Genomic DNA, 19,719 nt, shown 5'->3' on the forward strand with positions numbered 1-19,719 from the left:
TGTCCATTTTAGGAACTATCCACAGCAGCATATGTTTGCTATGGGGATTTTCTCCTACTCTGAACAGTTCTTAAAAATGTTAAACAAATTATTAATTTAATTAAATTAATTATTAAATAAATGATTAAATTAAAAACAATTATTATTCTTTTTTTTTTTATACTGGTGAATGAGATTTTATAAAATCCTGTATTCACCTTGATATAAAGAATAGTGTTGTTGTGTTGCATTCGATACATTTTATAAACCACAGTATGACATATACCTGCCTATGGGACTTCAAGGTTTATATAGAGCAGTGTTTTCGTTTTGCAACAGCTGAAGGCACTCTGGTTGGGAAACACTGACATAAAGGATAGAGCCATGTTGTTATTCTCACTTACATTTATTGTAACAAGCTACATGGGAAACTCCCGATATGACTTTGTATCTGCCATCTTATCTTATAATGGCGTTGCATGGAAATAAAACAAACAATGCTGCACAGTCAATGTAATACATCCTCGTTGTGGCAACTGCTTCCTATTGTGTCACTGTGTACAAATAACTCACCAGATGTGTATAAATAAAGTTGTTTTAGTCAGGGCTCAAGTCCTGCATGGGATCGGAGGGGCAGATTTATCAAAACCTGTCCAGCGCAAAAGTTGCCCAGTTGCCCATGGCAACCAATCAGATCAGTTCTTTCATTTTTCACAAGGCTTCTGCAAAATGAAAGAAGCGATCTGATTGGTTGCTATGGGCAACTTTTCCTTTGCACAGATTTTAATAAATCACCCATGGAGTTCCTGCAGTTTTTACACAGCAGGAATACTTGGGGGAATTTATCATTGTCTTTAGAGCTGTTTTCGTGTGTATATCGGTCTCAAGTTGGTGCAGTGCAGCTTCTCAGACTATTTTTGAGTCTTTTTGGTTTAGACCTTTTTTTTGGACAGACCAGTTGTTAGTGGGTAGTCACACTGCAGAATTTCCGCTTGCGAAATTCCACTCCAAAGTGGAAATTCAGAAGTGTGAATTGGAGTGCGGAATCCCATAGAAGTCTATGGGCTTTAATTTGAGGCAGAATTCCGCAAGTGGAAATTCTGCCGTGTGAATAGACCCTTAGGCTAGGTTCAGACTACGGAATCTCCGGGCAGAAAATTTCCGGCCGGAGATTCCGTGTGCGGCCAGCGCCGGCTGAATCAGTCGGTGCTAGGACCGCTCCGACACTGCAGTCTCCAATAGACTGCAATGTGTTCCGCGCGGATTTCCGCCTGAAGAAAGAGCACCGCCTTTCTTCAGGTGGAAATTTCTAAGCAGATTGTCCGTTCACAAATTCCGCTTCACAAATTCCGAAGTGTGAATTTGTGAACGGAAAATCATTCACTACACTATACATTTTAGAAAGCGGAATTTCCGCCTGCAATTTCAAAGCAAACTTGCAGGCGGAAATTCTGCCTTAGGCTAGGTTCATACTGCAGAATTTCTGGGCAGAATTTCTGCTGGAGATCGAGATGGCGGCGCTAGGACCAAGCAGTCTGCATTGCTGCCCCCATAGACTCCAATGCATTTCTGGGTTGATCTTTTGGGAGATCTGCTCAGAAGTGCATTGCCATCTATGGGAACGACAATGTAGTCCGCGCAGTCCTAGTGCCGCCGGCTAGATCTCCGGCAGAAATTCTGCCCAGATATTCCACAGTGTGAACCTAGCCTAAAGGTTAGTCTTTTGCAGTGGTAATTAATTTATCAACTGGGACTTTTTGAAAAGTCGCACATTTTTGAGCAACAAACACCAAAAAGTCTCAAAAATACACCAGCGCTCCAGACTTAGCTTAGCTTTTTGGTGTATGTGTAGAGTGAAATTTCAGAAAATGAAATGTAATTATTTTATACATTTGGTGCAGCTTCACATTACCAGCACACAAAAAAAGGTGTACAGAAATGCTTCACCTACACCTACCGTGGGGAATACCCCCACTGTTCCCATTAGCAGGAGTCCTGCAGGACCAGCCCTTGGGTGGAAATCTTAGGTGAGTTCCCATACTTTGATTCCCCAGGACTCGACCACTGGTTTTAGTTATATCTTTAGTAAAAGACTATCCGGATGAATTTCATAGGGTAACCAGTCATTGGGAAAGGCTACCTACCAAATCATGTCCTGATAGTCTTTTACTGAAGATGTGATTCAAATGCATCTGGTGAGTGCCGAGAGTTTTGTTGTATATATCATCAATATTTATTTCATATGATTCCTATTGTGTCACTCTTACACTCTTTAAAAAGGTGGTAATATGAGCCAAGAAAGATGTGGTGATAATAGTATAGACTGTATGATGTATAGGTATATATGATTATATAGTTTACTTGAAAAATGCTACTTTCAGGCAGTGCCTTTAGATTGCAATGTAAAGGGTGACAGTTGCCTGCCCTGCAGTAGTCACATGGCAAACCTCAAAGGGTTAGAACACAATAGCAGCATGCCACGATTTACTATATGTAGGTCACGCTCCATCATACATATCATTATATCAGGAGCCTGTTGTTGGGTTCAGACTGTCATGCTGAAACAGTGACCTCATTGTGTAATTGTCTGTGTCTGAGTTCTCGGCCATAAAAATTTGCCTGGGGCAAAAGAGAAAGTGAGAAAAAAAATCTCTTGGTAACTAATTCTTATTCCTATCTCATGCCTTGCGTACAATCTGCATTTGTTACCCACAATACAGAATAAAGCACCTAGACACAATGTGGTATTGGTCATGACATAAGACTCGGCCCACTCCACTGTTGAAGAGAACATTCAGAATCATTTGATACATCTGCCGAGTAGTATAAATGTTTTGCTTCTGCATACGTGTACCTGCCAGCCCTACCGCTACATATACTAGTACAGCTTATGGGCTCTTTAGACTACACATCTAAAGACTTTACGAGTTTCACTCCAAAACTCTATGGGAAGGGGATTTATCATGCCGCTACGACAGGATTCAGTCATCAAAAAGTTGGCAATTATTGTGCAAGGCCTGTTTTGCACAACAAGTTGGTAATTTGTTACAGTTTGACACCATATTTCCCCTAGGGGGATGGGTTTAGCGCACAGTGGGTGGAGCTTGGCATAAAGGTGGCCCCAACAAGTACCAAATTTACTACAGCTTTTGCCTGCTAACAGGCATAAATTGCAGCTAAAATTGATGCCAATTCTGATTGATGCCAAATCTATAAAGGGGTACTCCGCCCCTGGCATCTTAACCCCTATCCAAAGGAAAGGGGATAAGATGTTAGATCACTGCGGTCCCGCTGCTGGGGACCCCGGGGATCGCCGCTGCGGCACCCCGCTATCATTACTGCGCAGAGCGAGTTCGCTCTGTGAGTAATGACGGGCGATACAGGGGCCGGACGTTATGGCTCCGCCCCTCATGACATCACGGCCCGTCCCCTTAATGCAAGTCTATGGCAGGGGGCGTGACGACCGCCACGCCCCCTCCCATAGCCTTGTATTGACGGGGGAGGGACGTGACATCACGAGGGACGGAGCCGTGACCTAACGATGCTCCGGCCCCTGTATTGCCCGTCATTACGTGCAGAGCGATCTCGCTCTGCACAGTAATGATAGCGGAGTGCTGCAGCAGCGATCCCCAGCAGCGGGACCCCGGTGATCTGACATCTTATCCCCTATCCTTTGGATAGGGGATAAGATGTCTAGGGGCGGAGTACCCCTTTAAGGCTGCTGCACTGGCAACCTCACATGCGCTGGATTTATTAAAAGGTGCACACTTCTCAATAAAAACAGCACAGCTGATTCGGAGCTGATAAAATCTATGTATAGAAAAATGCTGGTGTTAGTAATCCCCCCCAATGGGAGACATTTACACCTTTTAATACTTTTGAACATCTTTTGGCTGTACATTTGCCATCAAGCTGAATTCTATGAAACCTATGAGCCAAAAGATTATGGGGGGTATTTATCAATTTTGCCTGTTGACAGTTTCTTTTTACCCTTTTTTTTCAATTTGGTTTTCGTGGACATGCACCAAATTTATCATTTGGTGCAAGTTGTTAGTAATTTTGGCTCAAATGTTGAAATCAGCTGTTCACAGCGCCTTTTACACAGAACTTACCGCCACAGAGGACGCGTATTTTACCCTGTAGAGCAGCCATTTCGGAGTCCCTCCTGCCGTATATCAGCAAGCGGCATGAGTTATTTTCTTTTGTGGGGTTTATAGCCACCATGTGAAATGGATTTTATTTTCAACTTGAGTATTTTTTTTTTTGGTTACTTTAGTGCAGTGGTCGCCAACCTGAGGACCTCCAGATGTTGCAAAACTACAATTCCCAGCATGCCCGGACAGCCGTTGGCTGTCCGGGCATGCTGGGAGTTGTAGTTTTGCAACATCTGGAGGTCCGCAGGTTGGGGACCACTGCTTTAGTGCTTACCTTTCCTGAACCTGTGTGGCCATGTCCAATGCTGGCTCAACGGAGGGTGAAGGTTCCTCAGAGACAACTATGTCGCAGGATAGTATCGAGCAGCCCTGGAGGCGTCGCTGCTTTCACCAAAAAAATGTTTTTAATGTATTTTGACGCCTTTACATTTACAGACATTGCTAAGTGTGTTTTCCATGTGCAAAATTTCTTGGCGGGGATTTGCGCCAAAAAACCCCCCAAAAGGCGCACAATTGCGCCAAAGATCGATTGGCGCAAATGATGAATTACTGACTAAAGTTAAAATCACACACAGGACCGTGTGATTTTGATAAAGTTGTAAAAAATGACAGTTGAGAAAATGCACCAAACTTTGGCGCAAAAAGACACTGCACCAAAACATTGCGCCAAAGTTACGTTAAAAAAACCCACATAAATCCTTTGATAAATACCTCCCTATGTGTATATAGCATTCATGAATTCCCAAACCTCAGCGTGCATTTAGCCTAGGACAGCTGTTAGTTTACAATATCACCCCAGTATGGCCAAGCCTCACTTTCCCCCATGGTCTGCTGTCAAAGTAAAGTAAGGATGCTCCCATTTACATCAGCTGACAGCTCAAATTACAGCAAGATCTGCCAACGCTTAACCCCTTAAGGACCAGGGGTTTTTCAGTTTTTGCACTTTCGTTTTTTCCTCCTTACCTTTTAAAAATCATAACCCTTTCAATTTTTCACCTAAAAATCCATATTATGGCTTATTTTTTGCGTCACCAATTCTACTTTGCAGTGACATTAGTAATTTTACCAAAAATGCACGGCGAAACGGAAAAAAAAATAATTGTGCGACAAAATCGAAAAAAAAACGCCATTTTGTAACTTTTGGGGGCTTCCGTTTCTACGCAGTGCATATTTCGGTAAAAATTACACCTTATCATTATTCTGTAGGTCCATACGGTTAAAATGATCCCCTACTTATATAGGTTTGATTTTGTCGCACTTCTGGAAAAAATCATAACTACATGCAGGAAAATTTATACGTTTAAAAATGTCATCTTCTGACCCCTATAACTTTTTTTATTTTTCCACGTACAGGGCACTATGAGGACTCATTTTTTGCGCCGTGATCTGAAGTTTTTATCGGTATGATTTTTGTTTTGATCGGACTTTTTGATCACTTTTTATTCATTTTTTTAATGGTATAAAAAGTGACCAAAATACGCTTTTTTGGACTTTGGAATTTTTTTCCGCGTACGCCATTGACCGTGCGGTTTAATTAATTATATATTTTTATAGTTCGGACATTTACGCATGCGGCGATACCACATATGTTTATTTATTTATTTTTTTACACTGTTTTATTTTTTTATGGGAAAAGTGGGGTGATTCAAACTTTTATTAGGGAAGGGGTTAAATGACCTTTATTAACACTTTTTTTATCCATTTTTTTTGCAGTGTTATAGGTCCCATAGGGACCTATAACACTGCACACACTGATCTCCTATGCTGATCACTGGCGTGTATTAACACGCCTGTGATCAGCATTATCGGCGCTTGACTGCTCCTGCCTGGATCTCAGGCACGGAGCAGTCATTCGTCGATCGGACACCGAGGAGGCAGGTAAGGGCCCTCCCGGTGTCCGGTCAGCTGTTCGGGACGCCGCGATTTCACCGCGGCGGTCCCGAACAGCCCGACTGAGCAGCCGGGTCACTTTCAGTTTCACTTTAGAAGCGGCGGTCAGCTTTGACCGCCGCTTCTAAAGGGTTAATACCGCACATCGCCGCGATCGGCGATGTGTGGTATTAGCCGCGGGTCCCGGCCGTTGATGAGCGCCGGGACCGACGCATTATGATGCAGGATCGCGGCGCGATCCCGCTTCATATCGCGGGAGCCGGCGCAGGACGTAAATATACGTCCTGCGTCGTTAAAGGGGTATTAAAGGAAAAAACTTTTTTCTTTATATTTATCAACTGGCTCCAGAAAGTTAAACAGATTTGTAAATTACTTCTATTAAAAAATCTTGTTCTTTTCTGTCTAAGTGCTCTCTGATGACACGTGTCTCGGGAAATGCCCAGTTTAGAAGCAAATCCCCATAGCAAACCTCTTCTAAACTGGGCGTTTCCCGTTTAGAAGAGGTCTTTTTCCAGCCGTTTTTAAAGAAAATAGCTTTGAATACCCAATATTCCTTTAAATTAGAAACACTAAGTGGTAAACGTAGGATTTGTGCAGGTGCTGGGAGATTCTCAATGCATATCGGCAATATATTTCCATTTTTATTATACACCTTCTCTGCAATATTCAACAAATGTCTCTCTGATCTCTAGTCACATATCACGTCTTTACGGCAGATTGTCTGACTGTGTCAATGTAAATAAATACAGCTCCGTCTGGGGACTGAATAATCCAGAAAGTAGAATCATGGGAAATAGAATGATGGAATGTGAGAACATATACTCAGCTATATGACCTTTATTTTAAGGGGTTTCCTGGAGGTTAGCCTATGGATGCTCTCCAGCAAAGGTTACATCTATTTTATTGTTTAATATGGTTTTATTGTTTAAGTCCTGTACTGTACATAAAATTGTCCCTCTAGTATGCCTGGGATTGAGCTGCAATACGAGCCATAGTCACAACCATATGTATGGCACTGTGTCTGGCTAAATAATAAAGGTAAAATGTCACGGAGGCTCACTCACTTAGCTGATCACTGGAATGTCAGGAGTTAGACCCCCCACTGATCGGCTACTGATGGCCTATCCTTGGTCTGACATTGGTACCTTGGCCCACATTTATCATTGTCTTTAGACAGTTTTTTGTGTCTAAAAAAGGGGCAAAAAAGGCGCAAGCAGGGTTTTTTGCGCCTTTTTTTTTGCCCCTTTTTGTTTACACACTTCTGCTGATTTTGAGTTGCAATCCACTGATTTTGGCAATAGACATGATATGGAAGGGATTTATCATTGCCCCTTTTTGTAAAAAGGAGCGAAAAAAGGTACAAAGCCACTGAAAAGTCTCTAAAACTACACCAGCCCAGACATGGTGTAGCTTTTTGGTGTATGTGTAGACAGAAATTTCAGAAAATGTGACCTGCACAAAATTTATCAAAGCTCTTTTACCTTTTAATAAATTTGGTGCTCCTACACATTATCAGCACACACAAAAAAAAAGGTGTAAAAAAATGCTTCACTTGCACTGCAATGATAAATGTGGGCCGTTAAGTTTACTGTCATATAATGGTTACTCTGGTTCCATCCAAATGATGGATAACATTGTCATGATTTATACTTTGGTATGTCTTCAGATCTGTAATTTGTAGCTCCTTTGCCCCAAAGCAAAATCTGTGGCAACACCATATCAAGTGCCATTTATAATACTGGGGTCCTCTTCTTATGTGGCAGAGGGGTCTTGAGGATTGCTACTTCGGCATCCCCTATAGTTACGCCTTTGCTTGTCTCCTCATCAACTAGGTGACAGGTTCGCTTACATTTATCTGTTCCCAAGTAAGCATACAAATTTGAGAACCAAATTATTATTATTTTTTTTATTGTGAAAGTGATAAATGTGCATCATTTGTGTCATGTGACTGTTTATCGTCTTCATTGTTTTCTGGTTGGGGGTATAGACAAAAATGGCCCAATATGTATCTCACTTGTAAAGTATGTAGTTTTCATGGTACCCAGGGCCAGCCGAACTCAAGCCAAACTTGGCATACATTGCAAAAACACTTTTGAAACATAATTTGAAATGTTTACCTGGGGTATTTTGTCCTGCCAAAGATATAAATGCCATTGTTGACCCTTAAAGGAGTACTCCACAGATTTTTTTTTATTTTTGCATTCAGCCCGGCTGTAAAAATAAAAATAACTTTTAAAACTTAAATTCTCCTTTATTTTGTGCCTGGTCTTTTTCTGCATTTTGTGGCCCGATGTGTCACACTGCACTGAGCTTATCGCCGGACGCAATGATGTCCTGCCTAGGCCAGTGATATGCTGAGCAGCTGTGTGATGTAAAGGGCCTGGGAACCAGGAAGAAGACTGGACCTGGGCCCATTACATGAAACTGCCGCTCAGTGCATCACGACTGAGGCGGGACACCATTGCGGCCTGCGATAAGTTCAGCGCAGTGGGACGCGTCAGGCCCCAGGATGTTGAAGAAGACCGGGGCCCCGAAGACAGGAGAGCACTATCGGCACTCCAAAAAAATTTAAAAAATCAGTGGCGTACCACTTTAAGACAATGCTTAATGTCCTTCCTCTCTAGGGAATTATGTTTTTTTTGGATGTACATCCAGATGCATTATGTGCCAAATTCATATGTTTTATGACAATTTATGTCAAATAGATTTAGACCTAGCTATATATCTAGCAGTGCTAAGTACCAATGCTGGCAGGTAATCATCTTCCCTTAATGAATGCATGCTACTAATGACCACCTGATGAAAATGGTGTATGATGCTCCTGTGTTGTCATTGACTTCTTGCTGCAAGGAGAAATTATTCCCTTAATATATTTTCTTTAAGGTCAAGTATGACTATATATAAGGAAAAAATCTTTTATCCATTTGGTTTAAAGGGGTTGTGCGCTGCCCTGCAGTTCGGAGCTCCGCTCACAGCGTCAGGAAGTTCATTACTCCGAACGCTGTGTGCGGGATTCCGTGTTCGCAGCCGCCGGGCGTGACGTCACGCCCGGCCCCTTCGTGACGTCTCGCCCACCCCCTCGTGACGTCACGCCTGCCCCCTCTACCAAAGTCTATGGGAAGGGGGCGTGACAGCGGTCACTTAAAGGGAATCGGTCAGCTTTAGATCATGTTCAGAGCTCTAAAGTCCACGAAGCTGCGCTAAGCCACAAAGCCTAAATGGTTCTCTCCAGTAGACTTCCTTGTGTTTGCTCCTCTCTCTCTTTCCAGTCTGTGGGGACTTTCCTCCTTGGTTTCTCTCCCCCTTTCTACTATCTGATCTCTGTAACTTTCCCTCTACTGGTATCTCTTACACTAAAAGACAGAAACCGCGCCAGAAATGGGTTAGACCCTGACAGACTTGCATTCAGGAAACACATGAACAATAACCATAGCCTACACCGTAGCCGATAAAATATGTCCAGCCTTCATTCATTGGTACATACCGTATTTTTCGCCCTATAGGACGCACGGGCATATAAGACGCACCCTATTTTAAAGGTGCAAAATCAAGAAAAAAAAACATTCTGCACCCAACAGTGATCTTCAACCTGTGGACCTCCAGATGTTGCAAAACTACAACTCCCAGCATGCCCGGACAGCCGTTGGCTGTCCGGGAATGCTGGGAGTTGTAGTTTTGCAACATCTGGAGGTCCGCAGATTGAAGACCACTGGATAGGAGGTAGTACTCACCTGTCCCCGCCGCTCCGGACCAGTCACCGCTGCCCTGGATGTCGCCCTCCATCGCTGTCGCCGCGTCCCCGTGGTGTCCCCGATGCTCCGGACGTCTTCTTCCCCGGGATCCACGCTCTCCGTCGCCGTCATCACGTCGCTACGCATGCCGCTCCTATTGGATGACGGGACGGCGTGCGCGACGACGTGATGACGTCAAAGGAGAGAACTGCCTATGCAGGGGATCCCGGCACGGAGCAGTCACCGAGGAGGCAGGTAAGGTCCCTCCCGGTGTCCTGTAAGCTGTTCGGGACGCCGCGATCTCACCGCGGTGGTCCGGAGCAGCCAGGTTAGTGTTATTTTCGCTTCAGACGCAGCGGTCAGCTTTGATCTCCACGTCTGAACGATTAATACAGGGCATCACCGCGATTGGTGATGTCCTGTATTAGCCGCGGGTCCCGGCTGTTGATGGCCGCAGGGACCGCCGCAATAGGTGTGTATTCTCCGTATAAGACGTACCGACTTTTCCCCCCCCAGTTTTGGGGAAGAAAAAGTGCGACTTATACGGCGAAAAATACAGTAAGTATAGTATGTAGTAGCATCAGTCACAACTGGGGCTGAAGTTTTCCTCTTCGGAATATACAGTCTAGTACATAGCATGCAAACGGAACTGATGAGATACCGTACATGATGACCTTTATGTCACCGTGTCAGTTCTAGCTGTTTAATGTTTCTTACACTGAAACTATAAAAATTATTCTTCTTATTATTTTTTTTGTTTTTAAAATGCACCATGGGAATGCCTGGGCGTCTAAGAACTGGAGAATATCATGGGTGAGGTTGAAAATATGGCGTTTGCATTTTCCTAACATCAGCTCAGTGGACGTTGTCCAGCGCATGGAGAACTACTCCTAGAAAAAAGCTTAAAACAATCTCTTACTGGTCTGATGCCCTCTTATACCTGGGAACTGTAGCTATCTATCTGGCTAGTTTATGTTCATTTCTATAAGAATCCCAGTTATTACGTTATGTCACTATTAGATATATAACTGATATCTGTGGATCAAATACTTTTATTTGAAGTTGTCATATCATTTTGTGTCTGTTTCTAGGAAAGCTGCATAAAGTGCAGAGCCTTCACCAAAAATCCACATCTGATGTATAGAACAATGCATGTGAATGGGGTTTAACAAATCACCATTCTCAAAGTCAAAAGATATTTGAGGGCATGATGTGGATTTATAAACCTGCAGTGGATATCGCCCAGTGAATCGAAATGCATCTCAATTCTACACACACACACATAGATATCCCCACCACAATAAATAAATGCTGATGCGTGCAAACATAGCTGTACTCAGGAAAACCTCACTACAGGAGAAAGAGGCAAATTATAAGGCCACAATATATGAAAATATTAGAAACATTAGAAAAAACACAACTGGAGAGTTTCAGAAAGCATGAGCATGCAGTGTCCAAATAATTCCACCACTATGCACAAATAATGGACCTACTGTATATTAGACTCGAATAATACTGCCGTACATTACCTAAATAATATAGTCATACACCGTGTAAATAACTTATATGTGTAATGCCTTTAGGCCATAACGACACGGCCGATTTTTGGCACATCTGCACCAATTCCGAGTCCACATTCATTTGGGTGGTTTCTGCCTTGTGATGATTTTGTGCAGAATCCATGCGGAATCTGCATGCAGAAATTCTGAAGTAGGAATATGAGTGCGGAATTCCATTGAAGTCTGTTTGGACTTTAATTTGATGCGGAATCTGTGTGGAATTCCGCATGCAGAAATTCTGCCTTGTGAATATAGCCTCAGGCCATGTTCACCATTCGTGATCTCCGTGCGGAATTCCTCCAGAGATTTCGGAGCAGCAGAGTCCCGTTAATTTCCCATGGCCGGAAATTCCTTTTCCCTTTCTGCACAAAGAATGAAACTGTTCATTCTTTGTTCGGACACCGCACAAAATGCATAGCCGTCTATAAGAGGGCGCATTCCTGTGCGGTCCGAGTGTTGACATATTCTACTGGCGTCCACAATCTCTGAAATGTCTGCATTGAGATTTTCCGTGCTGACATTTCGGAAGTGTGAACACAGCCTAAAGCCTACGTTCACACAACGGAATGTCCACATAGAGAATCTCTGTGCGAACATTCCAAAAACTGTGGGGCTAGGAACACACAGGAATGTGCCGTCTCATAGATGGTTATGCATTCCATGCGGACTCTGCACAAAGAATGAACGTGTACGGACATGTCTTTGTACGGACATGGAATATGGAAATTCCCCCGTGTGCACAGCGCACCAGAGCCACATTGAATTCAATGGGTCTCTGCTGCAGCGGAATCTCCGTGCCAGATTTCAATGCAGAATCTGGCACGGAAATTCCGCCATGTGAACATGGCCTTAGGGTTCATGCACACTACAGATTTTCTGAAGAGGAATTCTGCTTAGAAATTGCGGTACAAAGAGATCCATTGCTATCACTGGAATTCTGCACACTACGGCATTTCGGTGGCAGAGCCGTAGAAATTCACCCAAATGAAAGAATAAACATGACTATTGAGTGGAATGTTATCCTGGCTATGGGGACTGACAATTCACTTGCGATCCTATTGTTGGCAGCATTTCTGCCCAGAGTGAGCATGAACCCTTATAGATACATATCTATCTATCTACAGTATATTACAGCTTTATTTGCAGGTCCCATACACCATTATGATACTGTATATACCATCTTACACTTCTCTTATAGAAGGCAGTTTAGGCAGAGAGTAGACTTCCTTGTGCACAGAATACATTGTAACAGCCCTAACCTGTTCTTTTCTGTAAACCTGAATTCCAGTAGTTTCCTTCTATCTACATTCTTTCAGCTCGGAGACATTGCTTTTAGCGGCACAAAAGACTGTCTGTACCAGATTGTCACACCTACACGTCAGCTGCTTCATTGCCCTTCTCACCCCCTCCTCCCCTCGTTGTTTCTAATAGCAACCTTACAGCTATAATAATTGGGAATAGGAGAGTAAGGAAAGAAGACTCTTATTATTTCTCATCACATGTATATATTCTACATTACATGTATATCTTCTGTCATGTTACGTTCTCCGTCTACAATAATATGATAGTTGTCTATATGCTTTGGCAGCAGACAACTGGCACAGTCATCCTTAGTCTAGCACTCGATCATATGTCTTTGGCAATACTATGATGAATTGGTTAGGAGTATTTCATGTTTTCTCCTTCTATGTCCGTTTATCTAAAGCATCACTGATCTATGAGGAATACTAAGAAGTCTATTGAACTAAGATGGAATTCTCCAGTTGCCAACCAAGGCCACCATTGGGGTAGTGTAGGTGGTATTGCTATCCATGTTCTAGTTACATGAGACCTTGTCCATAGCCCTATTGATAATGTGGGACTATTATTGATTTAAAGGGGTACTCTGCTAAAAAAAAAAAAATGTTTTAAATCAACGGGTACCAGAATGTTAAACACATTTGTAAATTACTTATCTTTAAAAATCTTAACCCTTCCAGTACTTATCAGCTGCTGTATGCTCCACAGGAAGTTCTTTTCTTTTTAAATTTCTTTTCAGTCTGACCACAGTGCTCTCTGCTGACACCTCTGTCTGTCTCAGGAACAATCAAGAGCAGGAGCAAATCCCCATAGCAAACCTATCCTGCTCTGAACAGTTCATGAGACAGACAGAGGTGTCAGCAGAGAGCACTGTGGTCAGACAGAAGAGACATTTAAAAAGAAAAGAACTTCCTGTGGAGCATACAGCAGCTGATAATTATTGAAGGGTTAAGATTTTTAAATAGAAGCAATTTACAAATCTGTTGAACTTTCTGATACTAGTTGATTTGAAAAAAATAGTTTTTCACCGGAGTACCCCTTTAATGTGCATTCAATTTCTTAAATTAATCTTGTTCCTTATCCTGCATAGACCCGCCAAATATGTGATGTGGATTCCATCAATATATGAGCCAATAAAAAGAAAAGGAGATAACATAACCAACTATGCTGGAGAAGGACCCTAACCATTTATATGTGTGGGTCCCATACTACTGATAGCAGCCCAAGCTTGTGCAATGCTCCAAGAAGGTAATATATCTGTAATATGACATGGAATGGAATATACCACATTTTATTTCTTGTGAATGTTATGTGAATAAATGAAAGAAATCTAATCGTTCTGCAGGTGTTGTATTTGTACAATAGAGAATAGTAATACAGCAGAGGACACAAGCCCCTACACTCCTATGTGTTAAGGCTTAAATAAACCACATCATTAAAGGGTTAAAACTGAGCTGTTAAACTACCTTCAAAGCCTTAAAACTGGAATCATCCTGATATTAAATCCCATTATTAAAATGAAGTCCTGCCCATCTGACTGATTTGCCACTCAGCGCTCAGTTCGTTCCATTGCAGGAGACAAGCGTCAGAGGTCTCAGAGGCTTATCTCCTGCAATGGTCTGATCGGTGGTCAGTCAGACAGTGTAGTAAAAAGCCATGTGTTTCTCTTAGGCTGCATTCACACCTCGTTTTTATGTTACGGGTGCCGAATATTGCCGGGGGAGGGGCAAACCGGGCGCTCCCGTACCACAGCCGGACCAGCGCTGAAATCCATTTACTTTAATGAGCCGACCGGAGTCAAACGGTGACTCCGGTCGGCTCATTTTTGACCCGTATCCAGTTTTATGACCGGACCTAAAATCGTAGTATACTACAGTTTTAGGAAACCGCATACGGGTCAAAAATGAGCCGACCGGAGTCACCGTTTGACTCCGGTCAGCTCATTAAAGTTAATGGATTTCAGCGCTGGTCCGGCTTGGGTATGGGAGCGCCAAGTTTGCCCCTCCCCCAGCCGGATCCGGCACACGTAACGTAAAAACGAGGTGTGAATGCAGCCTTAGCTATATCTTGCAGTCGTTGGGACCCTGACTGATCAAAGAAAAATTCATGTCAGTATGCCATGTCACAAGTTTTCTTAAAGGGGTATGCCAGGATTTTTTTTCTTAAATGAGTAGCCTCATGCAAAAAACATATCCCCTATCTTCAGGATAGGGGATAAGTTTTAGATCGCAGGGGGTCTGAACGCTGGGGTCTCCAGCAATCTCCTGTGCAGAGCCCCAGCTCTCCCCAGGAGCTGCACGTCACGACCCCCACCCGAAACAAGTAGGTGGATAGCATTACTCCAGTAAATCCATTCCATCCTGCTATTCACTCGACAACTACCCCTACCCCCACTCCCACATAGCCACACTCACCTAAAGACCATGTGACTTATAAAGTATTGGGAAGACTTTATCTTGGTGTATTTGATGTACATGTTTTTCACCCTGTTTCCTTGCACTGTATTTGACAAGGCTGGGACTAATTTATCAAAAAGGTCACACAGCCTTTCATAAATTGTACGCAGAAGCATCAGTGATAATGATTGAATTGATAATGACTGAAAATATTGCACGGTATAGACACCTTTTACTTTGTGGTCAGACTTGATGTGACTTAGAGTGCATAAATGTGGACCATTGTTCGCAAATTAGGGACTTTTTACAAACGTCACAAATGACAAATCGGTGACCACTGCAAAAAAAAACTTGTAGAATACACACAAATGACATTGTGTGAAAATTGCTCTATGTGAAAAGTTGCACAGTACAGCTGTGAATTTGTAAGGGTCCACTATGGTCTCTGGCCTCTTGAAATGATGGGAAAAGTCAGAAACAACAGTAATATAAAAAGACTTGCACTATAGAACTTTCAGCTGTGCATGAAAACGGGACAGAGCAGTCCACAGTGTTAATAAAAAACATATTACACTGTATTATATCTGGCATCATGGGCCCAAAGGCAGAAGAAAAATAAATTTTGTGGTATACCCCTTCAAGTGACAATAATACTTTCACGCTCCCTAGAAACAAAGACTAATAAACTGGAGAGAACATGATCACATATGTGACTTACATTAAAGTGGGAAGAGAAGAAAGGGAAACAATTCTGGCCAACTATTTCAATGAGTTAAGACTACACCTTCAGATGGATACAAGACTAAGACGTCAGTCAGGGAGTGGACAGTGTGATCTTTTAACCTCCTTCTAGCATTGGGCGTAATGTGTTCTATTGAGGTCCCAAGGAAGAGGAGTCAAAGACTGGACAGCCTGCTGGCTGACTCACAACAGGAAGAATGCCTGCATACATGACTCACTGTAATCATCTGCCTTCTAATAGTATTCAGCAACTTTAGGGCTTCCATAATACACCCTGTCCTCCACCCAGAGTATGATAAAACGTAGCTAAAACACAAGTGCAAAGACAGGAAGCCTGAACGCGTCTCACAAGGTCAGCTACACATATGTCAAAATGGAACTTTTAGCCATCACTACTGGAAAAAAAAATAGCATCCACTGAAGGTTATAGGATGGGAGGACTATGTAGCTACTGCATAGTGCAACCTCTACGATGGTCCGGCTACGGAGCACTGGGGCCTGATGTCTGTGAACAGCTGTAGCGTGGCTGTCTACTCCTGTTGCATGTTGCAGCCTATTCCAGCTTATGTAATCCCTCAGATAAAGATGATGGAATTCCTTAGACTCTCAAATATTTCATTTCACCCGAAAGACCCAGACGCATTGCTTAAAAAATTAAGATTTAATATCTAGGATCTTTTTCAGCGACTTTACATAAATAGCATTCTCGGTTCACGTCTAGTCCTATTTATTGTTGCTCATTTCCTGAAAAGCCATAAGGTGAAATTTTTCCAGCTTTGTCTTGTTGTCAGGAAATGACCTGACGATTTTGTAGTTATTGATGAAATACCAAAGTAGTTTATTTGGCACGTGGGCTTGAGAAGCATGTCTGGTGGCTGGAGGCAGGATCCACTGTATTAGAGGGAAATTACAATTAAATATATTTCTATTGGTATTAGTGTAGTCCCTATTGTGTAGATACTGACTGGTATATTATTAGAAAGAGACAAGGGCATCTTGTATTAACATGGTATCATTAATGCAACAACATGTGCTCCCCACTGCTACAGAATTCATGGGGGGGGGGGGATTTATTATTGGGTGTAGTTGCGTTCTCACATTTTTTATTATTATTATTATTATTAATATTATTTTGCATCAAATTTAGGGGAATTTATTCAAAGTTTGCACGATGTGTGGTAAATTAAGAGCATGTTTACTAAAGAAGGCTGCGAGATTAAAGGGGTACTCCACTGGAAAACATTTATTTGTAAATCAACTAATGATAAAAAGTTAAACAGATTTCTAAATTACTTCTATTAAAAAATCTTAATCCTTCCAGTACTTATACGCTTCTGTATATTACAGAGGAAGTCCTTTTCTTTTTGAATTTCCTTTCTGCCTGATCACAGTGCTCTCTGCTGACACCTCTGTCCTTGTCAGGAACTGTCCAGAGCAGCATATGTTTGCTATGGGGATTTTCTCCTACTCTGGACAGTTCCTAAAATGGACAGAGGTGTCAGCAGAGAGCACTCTGGTCAGACAGAAAGGAAATTCAAAAAGAAAATAACTTTTTGTGGTGCATACAGAAGCTGAAACTGGAAGGGTTAAGATTTTTTAATAGCAGTAATTCACTAATCTGTTTAACTTTCTGGCACCAATTGATTAAAAAAATGTTTTCCAGTGAAGTACCCCTTTAAAGACAAGTAAGAAAGTTTTTTTCCAGAGCTATGCTTGGAAGAGTGGATATTTGTAAAATTTACACGTAATATTATTCTGACCACTGCATGCACAACCAATGAAAAACATCCACCAAGTCATTTTTGCCCATCTTCTGTCGCTCCAGATGCTCCTGCTCCTCCTACTTTGAGTCAGTCATTCTGGCAGCAATCCATCAGCAAAGCCATGTCCAAGAGACAAGAGTATGCGCCCACTCATCCAATGGCACAGAATCTGAATGTTCTCCTGTCCAAGTTGCTGGTGCTGCAGTTCCTCCCTTTTCAAGTAGTGGACTCTGCACCTTTCAGAGAACTGATGGCTTGTGCCGAGGTGGAGAGTCACAAGCCGTAATTTCTTTGCGAAGAAGGCAGTACCAGCCCTGCACAATTTTGTAGAACAGAAGGTGGGACAGTCGTTGAGAATGTCGGTGTGTACCAAATTGCACGGCAGCGCCAATATGTGGAGCTGTAACTATGGTCAGGGACAATACATGTCATTTACGGCCCACTGGGTGAATGTGGTTCCTGCACAGCCACAACAGCAACTTGGACAGGTCACGCTGCTTCCACCTACATGCTCTCAGGCCTTTAGTCCTGTGACAGTGTGTGACTCCACCTCCTCATCCTCCACCCTGTGTTCTGCCTTCACTGCACGGACAAGTCTCAGTGCCCCTCCAGCATACCATGTGTGCAGGGCACGGCGGAGTCACACAGGGGAGGAACTGCTAAAAGTCATTCATGAAGAAATCGAATCATGGCATTCTCCACAAAAACTGGAAATGGTAACCATGGTGACCAACAACGGGAAGAACATCTTGTCTGCGTTGCGACAAGGTAGCCTGAGCCATGCACTCTGCATGGCACATGTGTTAAATCTGGTTGTCAAGCGGTTCCTGAATTGTTCCCCCCGCATCTGCAAGACATCCTAACAATGGGAAGGAAACTTTGCATGCACTTAAGCCACTCGTACACCGCAAAGCACACCCTCCTTGAACTGCAGCGTCAGAACAGTAACCCCCAACAAAGTCTGATTTGCAACGTTTCCACACGTTGGAGTTCCATCCTACATATGTTGGACCGACTAAATGAACAGAAAAACCATCACCGATTTCTTGATGAACCAAGCAGATAGGGGGACTGCCCTGTGTAACTTCAATGTCAACCAGTGGCAGCTCATACGTGACACCTGCCGTTTGCTCAGGCCCTTTGAGGAAGCCACATTACTAGTCAGTCGCCAAGATTACGGGATGAACAACGTCATTCCCCTGCGCCATCTACTACACATGTGTGAAACAATGGCTGGTCAGAGCACTGGAGACATTGCGCCTACATGGGGGCTGAACTGGAGGAAGAGGAGGAGGGGAAGGGGCACAGTGGAGCCCAGCTTAGGTTTTGTGAGATGGGTGGTTTTTCTAGTCATCTGACAGGAGAGAAGGAGCAGGAGCAGTTAGAGGAGCTAGAGGGTTATGAGGAAGGCGAGACAGAGGACCCAGACACACACCGTGGCAGTATGCAGTGGAGATGGAGGCACGGAGTCCCTGCGAGTCACTTACACAAATGGCACAATGCATGCTCACTTGCTTGCTTAGTGACCGCCGAATTGTCACCATTCGGCAGCAGGGTGACTTCTGGCTCTCTACCTTGTTGGACCCTCGCTACCAGCACAAAATGGGGGCATTTTTTATACCCACTGAGAGGGAGGACAAACTGACCTACTACAGAGACATCCTACGTAGTCAGTTGGCTGATGCTTATTTGCGCGATCTTCCATCCTCTTGCAGGTCTGACTCGGGGGGCTCTCTGCGCTCACCTTTCCCTGCCAAGGCTGCTGGGGTGGGGTGGCAGGAGCAGTACCAGCTCGATCAGCAGTAGCCTGACTCTACAGTCGCTGATGAGTAGTGTTCTTCACCCGCATCTATAAGCAACTCATCAGCAGCAAGTAGACCTGGAACAGGACCTGAACCAGCAGGTGGTGGCATACCTTGACATGACCATGCTAACACACCTTGAAAATCCTCTGGACTTCTGGGCAGCCAAACTTGATTTGTGGCCACAACTAGCAGAGTTTGCCCTGGAAAAGCTGTACTGCCTGGCCAGTAGTGTGCAGGACACTACTGTCTGGGCAGGTATTCTGCCACCATATGTTCTCCTCATACTGATGCCAGCTCCAGGCTGTCTCATTCTGCCACTATATGGTCTCCTCATGCTGCCGCCACCTACAGGCCATGTCATTTAGCCACTATATGGTCTCCTCATGCTGCCACCAGCTCCAC

At 43.4% G+C, this 19,719-nt stretch overlaps 1 protein-coding gene and 1 long non-coding RNA gene across 9 annotated transcripts in view; one reads left to right on the plus strand and one right to left on the minus strand.

Moving 5' to 3' along the window:
• GAB3 (GRB2 associated binding protein 3) overlaps window positions 1–19,719 on the plus strand; it is a 266,527-nt gene that overhangs the window by 168,578 nt on the left and 78,230 nt on the right. For 4 of the 5 annotated variants that reach the window (XM_056539100.1, XM_056539102.1, XM_056539101.1 and 1 more), the window contains one exon: window positions 13,703–13,860. The exons of the other annotated variant lie outside the window; for it this stretch is intronic. The gene's annotated coding sequence lies outside the window, so the exon portion shown is untranslated. The remainder of the gene's footprint in view (window positions 1–13,702; window positions 13,861–19,719) is intronic. 5 annotated transcript variants of the gene reach the window in all.
• The window catches only part of LOC130290902 (uncharacterized), a 176,702-nt gene that overhangs the window by 99,115 nt on the left and 57,868 nt on the right, over window positions 1–19,719 (minus strand). The window lies entirely within an intron of this gene.

This window comes from Hyla sarda, chromosome 9, assembly GCF_029499605.1.
Source record: "Hyla sarda isolate aHylSar1 chromosome 9, aHylSar1.hap1, whole genome shotgun sequence".
Taxonomy (NCBI): domain Eukaryota; kingdom Metazoa; phylum Chordata; class Amphibia; order Anura; family Hylidae; genus Hyla; species Hyla sarda.